Source organism: Arachis hypogaea, chromosome 12 (genome assembly GCF_003086295.3).
Source record: "Arachis hypogaea cultivar Tifrunner chromosome 12, arahy.Tifrunner.gnm2.J5K5, whole genome shotgun sequence".
NCBI classification, from domain to species: domain Eukaryota; kingdom Viridiplantae; phylum Streptophyta; class Magnoliopsida; order Fabales; family Fabaceae; genus Arachis; species Arachis hypogaea.
Window position 1 is genome coordinate 37,317,724 of NC_092047.1, and position 6,741 is coordinate 37,324,464.

Consider the following 6,741-nt stretch of genomic DNA (forward strand, 5'->3'; position numbering starts at 1 on the left):
GTAAGAACTAAAAATAAAATGAACATTGGGATCAAGAGATATTGCAATCCTCCGGATCATGTTCCTTCTCATCTCTTCCTCAATCAATGCACTCAATGATCTCCTTGGCAATCTTAAGTGATTAAATTACAATTTCTTGTAATTCAATCTCTCAAATCTTGATCAATAGCCAATTCCTTGGTCAATTGCTCATGAGAAGAGATGAAGTATGGTCACTGATTATACCACATGCATTTCCCAAATCAAGTGTTGAGAGGATTATAGTCACATATCCATCCAAACCCAATTTGGTCCAGCATGAGAAAGCATTTCTAGCTTGATCTCTTCATTCCTCTTTCAAGGTTCAGAAGAGATCCAAGTATGAATAGCTTCTTTTCCAAGATAACTACCTAATTGGATGAAGATCGAAAGCTTTCTAGTAAAATCAAGAGAAAAGATAGAAGAAGGAGAATGAAAACTAATATTGATGCATTAAATTACAACAGAGCTCCCTAACCCAATGAAAGGGGTTTAGTTGATCATTGCTTTAACAAAATAGAAAAGAAAGAAAGTGCAGAAAAGTAAAGATGAAGATTAAAACTAAAATTAAAACTTCAAAATTCATAAATGAAAAGTACAAAGAAAAGAAAGAAAAGAAAAAGTGTGTGAGGGGAGGGACTCCGAAGACCCCTCTTCAATCCCCCATTCCAGAATGTCTAGCCTTTTCCCAGTTTTTCCAGCCTACTTGAATGTAAAAACTAAGGCCTTTATATAGGCTCTCCTAAATTACAAAAATGAAATTAAAAGCAAATTACAATAAAATGAAAATTCCTATTCTAGATGCTTCTTGTGGCCTTGATTGGTTGACACTTGTGGGCTTGCTTGCTTGAGCTTTGAAGTGGACTTGAGAAAGAAGTGAGTTAAGTTGAGGTCCAGGTGCTAAAGTTAGTGCTAAAGTTAGCCACACTAACGCTACAAGTGTGGCGTTAGTGCTAAAGTTATTGTGGCTAATGTTGCACTTGCTGCCCAGTTGGTGTTTTTGGGGCTTAAAAGATGCCTCTTGTTTGTGCTCAAATTTCATGCCCACTATAGAGTATTATATAGCGTTGGAAAGCTCTAAATGTCAGCTTTCTAACGCAACTAGAATCACCTCAATTGGACCTTTGTAGCTCAAGTTATGCTCCTTTGAAGTGGACATGGTCGCTGGCATATATGCCAACGTTACTGGAAATGTTGATTGCTAATAACGCTAGCGATTTCCCATTTCTGAAGCTCAAACTTAGTGTCCACCCCATACTATTATATATTGTTGGAAAGCCCTGGATGTCTACTTTCCAATGATTTTAGAAGCACATCATTTGGAGCTCTACAACTCGAGTTATACTTCTTGGAAGGTAAAGAGGTCAGTTGGCCTAAATACACGCTGATACCATGTTCATCATTGCACTTTCGGGGCAGGTTTTCTCCCTCAAATTTAGAGTCAACCATGTAGTGCCATATATTCTTGGAAAGCTCTGGAATCCTACTTTCCAATGCCACTGGAATCACCTCATTTGGAGCTTTGTGGCTCAAGTTATGCGTGTTTGAAGAAGGCATGGTCAGGCTGCCAGGTGGTTCTTTTGCCCACGTTAACTACCACGTTAACTAAGTTAAGGTGGGAGTTAACATGGGAGTTAACGTGGCTTATTGGGGGCTTGTGAGTTCACTCCAACGTTGGTGAGAATTTTTGGTGTCACTAACGTTGTCAATCACCACCTTTCTCCACGTTAGCTTCCAAGTTAACTAAGTTAACGTGGGAGTTAACGTGGCTTTGTTGTAACTTGGGCCAACGTTAGTGACAATGTTGAATGTCACTAACGTTGGCTTTCCCCCTTTCTTCTTAATGTTAGAGGCCACATTAACTAAGTTAATGTGGCAACTAACGTGCCCACTTATGAGCTTGGTCCAACGTTAGTGATAATGTTAAGTGTCACTAACGTTGGCTCCATTTCCTTTCTTCAAAGTTAATGCCACTAAATTTTCTCACTAACGTTGGTACTTTCCTTCCTTCCACGTTAGTGCCTACGTTAGTGTAACTAACGTAGCCACTAACGTGGCTCTTCTCTTCTTCTTTTGGCCTGAAATCAATCAAACAAAGTGCATCAAAGTCTTGCTCTTAATCATGGGATCATGCATCATCTAATTTATCATGTAATTCATGCAAAATTCTCATGAAATCATGTAAAGTGCACAATGTATGCTTGAATCAAGATGTAAGTGAATATCCACCCAAAACTAGCTTATTTCCTAAGAAAATGTATGAAACTACCTTAAAAACAGTAAAGAAAAGGTCAGTGAAACTGGCCAAAATGTCCTGGCATCATTTTCTCTCTAAAATTGTGATCTTTGTCTTGCTTAATTCTATATTTCCATTGTTTGATGTATGCATGCACTTATATGATTGAGGCCTTTCTTTCACTGAGCTTACATACCCGTATGGCCTTACCCTTTCATTATCCTTTGCAAACCAATGTTGAGCCTATTATATCCCTTTATTCTTTACTTTAGCTCATCACTAACTCTAAGCGAAAAACAATAATGTCCTTAATTTGAATCCTTGGTTAGCTTAGACTAGTGAGAGTACTTATGATTTAAATGTAGAGAAATTGGGTTTGGAAACATTTGGTTTGAGAATTGAGTATGTTAGAATTTTCTGAAAATGTGAAAGAAAGTTGAGAATATGTTCATGCATTCAATACCTTAATCATATGCCTTGAGAAAAGTAAAAGAAAAAAATATATTTAAATAAAAAAAAGAAGAAAAAGAGAAAAAAAAAAGAAAAAGAGCAAATAAGTAAAATGGGACAAAATGCCCAAAGTAAATGGTGATAGCAATGCATATGTACTGTACTTGAAATTAGAATGCATGAATATGTGAAAAATATGGTTAATGGATAGTTAGATATTGTATTGTGATTACATGAATTGTCTAAAGTTAGGTGGAAAGTTTAAGTTAATTAAGGATTCAGGTTTCAGTCCACTTGGCCAAATACAATCCTACCTTGACCCTAACCCCATTACAACCCTTAAAAGACCTCTTGATATGTGTATTTTGTGCATTAAATTTTTGTTGATTGTTAGATGAAGAGCAAGCCTTAGAAAGCAAGGTTAGTAGAGAATTGAGAGAATCGAACCTTAAACACGAGTGATTAGAGTGTATACACTTCCGGTGAGGGTTCAATGCTCGATTCTTTGTTCCCGGCTTTCATGAGCTATTTTCTTCTGCAAGTCTATTTGTACTTCATTTCTATGATTTGAATTAGTGAAATCCAGTTCATATTTGTTCTTGAAGGTTTATTTACTTTTGACCAAGTAGGTAGAAACATCTTAGCATGTAGTTGCATTCAAAGGTTGCATTGCATGAGTCTTACTTTCCCCATTCATTCTTTATAGCTTCTCTTGAGCTTAGCATGAGGATATGCTAATGTTTAAGTGTGGGGAGGTTGATAAACTACTATTTTATGATTCATCTTGTGCTAATTTGAGTGATTTTTATCAACTCTTTACTCACTTATTCATGTAAAATTGTATGTTTTACATTTTCCTTCCTAATTTTGTGCTATGATTGAAAACATATTTCTTTGGTCTTAATTTAGCTATGTTTAATCCTCTCTTATTACCATTCGATGTCGTGATATGTGTGTTAAGTGATTTCAGAGATTATAGGGCAGGAATGGCTCAGAGGATGGAAAGGAAGCATGCAAAAGTGGAAGGAATACAAGAAGCTGAAGGAACTGCAAAGCTGCTAGCCCTGACCTCTTCGCACTCAAACGATCATAACTTGAGCTACGAAGGTCCAAATGAAGCGGTTCCAGTTGCATTGAAAAGCTAACGTCCACGAATTCGAAATGATATATAATAAGCTATAGTTTTTCTGACGATAAGTGACGCAAACGCGTAATTCATGTGGACACATCACAGTGACGAAAAACCAGCGTGGCAGATTTCGCAACCAGCGATTTCTGGGCTGTTTATGGCCCAGTTTTCGGCCCGGAAAACACAGATTAGAGGCTATAAAGTGGGAAAATCCATTCATTCATGAATCATACTTTCAAATACACAATTTTAGGTTTTAGATGTAGTTTTTAGAGAGAGAGGCTCTCTCTTCTCTCTTAGGTTTTAGGATTAGGATTTCAACTTCTTCTCAGGTTCAATGTTCCTTTAAATTAGGATTCTTATATTTTCATTTATTCCATAGTATTTTTCCATTTAAATTTTATATTTTATTTAATTGCTTCCAATTTTATTTTAATTATCATCTCTACTCTTTTATATCTTTAATCCTTATTCAGAGTTACAATTGGAAAGCTTTTATGACATTATTAATACAAAGAGTGTTTTTCTATTTACCTCATTATTTATTTGATTATCTTCAAGTATTTATTTAGTCATTTATTATGTGAAATTGGCATCCATGTCAATGGAGTAGATTTTCCACTTGACATGGGGGTTGATTAAAAGGAGACACTTGAGTTGGAATGCTCAAGTGCTTAGTTAAATTGGACATTGTTGGCTAATTCTATATCTACTAACTCTAGACCTTCCTAAGGGAAAGGACTAGGATTTGTGGATAAGAGTCAGTTCAATCACTTGACTTTCCTTTACTCAGTAAGGGTTAACTAAGTGAAAAGAACAACCTCTTTACACTACACATGAGAAGATTCCAACAAGGATAGAACTTCCAATTAATCACACCCCCGGTCAAGGCTTTTTAATTAATTATATAAATTCTCTTTTTAATTTCCACTACTTTAAATTACGATTATTTATTTTTCTGTTCTCAAACTCAAAATCTTCTAAGAAAAACCCATAACCAATAATAAATACACCTCCCTGCAATTCCTTGAGAGACGACCTGAGGTTTAAATACTTTGGTTATAAATTTTATTGGGTTTTGTTACTTGTGACAACCAATTTTTATACGAAAGGATTCTCTGTTGGTTTAGAAACTATACTTGCAACGCGATTATATTTTTTATAGAATTCTTTACTGACAGAAATCTGATCGTCACTTCTACTTGCAATTGGCACTAAGCTGGAGCATGTGATAACGCAACTAGCTCATGAAGTAGCTGAAAAGCATGCAGCCATAGAAGGTGAATTAGTTGTACAACCATCAGATGATCAGTTTTGGTTTCATCGCCCCCAATTTGTCCTCTTCTTGATCAACTTTATCCTTTTCCAAAATGCTTTTGAGATAGCATTTTTCTTTTGGATATGGGTGAGCATAATTTTATTTGTGACATTTTTCTGTGAACTTTATTCTGTATGCTTACTCTCAGTTTTCTTGTTCTAGGGAAAGGTATATGTTGGGTTGAGGATGGTTATACTTTGTTGTAGTGAATATAACCTATAGCTTATGTTCTCAGGTTACATATGGATTTGACTCTTGTATAATGGGACAAGTTCGTTACATAGTTCCAAGGCTCATTATCGGGTAACTTAGACATCTTAGTTGATGCATTATGAGTACTACTACTATTGTGCATTCTGGACTCTGCTTCCTTTTCTCATTTTTTTTCTTGCTCATTTGTGTTGGGGTTATAGAGTATTTATCCAGGTACTATGTAGCTACAGTACCCTACCACTGTATGCAATTGTTACATAGGTGTGTTTGCATAGCTATTAAAAGTGCAAGCTAAATTGTTCAAATTTGATTTTGGTTTGGCTTTTCATAAATTTTCTGTTATTTTCACATTGTATATGGGAACCCATTTTAAGGCAGCAATATTTTGTGATCATGTGCAAGTGAGGCTTGCTGGTTGGGTACAAGAGGCAAAGAAGAAGAAAGGGGTAAAAGCTGATAGCCAGCCTAGTGAAGGAAGTTCTCAAGCTGTTGCTGGAATCAGCTTGGGTCAGTTTTCCAAAAGAGAGCATCTGCTGCAGAAGACAGTGCTTTTGTACCCAAAGTCGAGGGTTCAGCTGAGTAGTCTAAATGGGGGAGTTATGCTCAAATCATCTTATTTTGTATAGTTACAGAACACACTATATTATTAGTATTTTATTTGCTAGCATTGTGCGACATTGTAGGATGTGTTTGGCTTAGGGTGTAGCCATAGTATTCTCCAGCGTCTTTGCTCTTAGTGTGTGACTTGAGTAAATGGAACTATGGAACCCATTGAACTTTCCCAAAACTCTTTTTCCAGAGAACTGATTTTTTGAAACCTAACAAATAAAGGTTTTATCTTAATTAGTGATATTGTGATTATAATTTACAAAAAATAAAAGAGAAGATAATTTCAGTGAATATACAAATTCTTGTAATAAAAACTGCATACTATATTTATAGGTTTGGTAATAAAAAAGGACTAAAAATTTATAGTGCAGCGATGAAGGTATAGTCAAAATAATGATTTTTTTTAAATTTAATTAGGCTATCGCCACGCTTTAAAAGCGTGGCCGTATCTCGCTGTTCCACGCTTTAAAAGCGTGGCCGTATCTCGCTGTTGCCACGCTTTAAAAGCGTGGCCGTATCTCGCTATTGCCACGCTTTTAAAGTGTGGCCATATCTCTCTATATTGGCACGCTTCAAAAGTGTAGCCGTATCTCACATATGGCCACGCTTTAAAAGTGTGGCCGTATCTCCCACACACGGCCACGTTTTTAAATGTGGCAATCTATAAAAAGCGTGGCGAAAATAAAGCATGGCGATAGGTCACTAAAAGCGTGGCGATAGAGCAACCGCTTTTTTCAGCTTTTCGCCACGCTTTAAAAGCGTGGCAAT

The 6,741-nt window shown here is 36.2% G+C and overlaps 1 pseudogene; it reads left to right on the forward strand.

Moving 5' to 3' along the window:
* The first annotated feature begins 5,022 nt into the window (after positions 1-5,022).
* LOC112729969 (MLO-like protein 1) lies at positions 5,023-5,947 on the forward strand (annotated as a pseudogene).
* Positions 5,948-6,741: the final 794 nt, after the last annotated feature.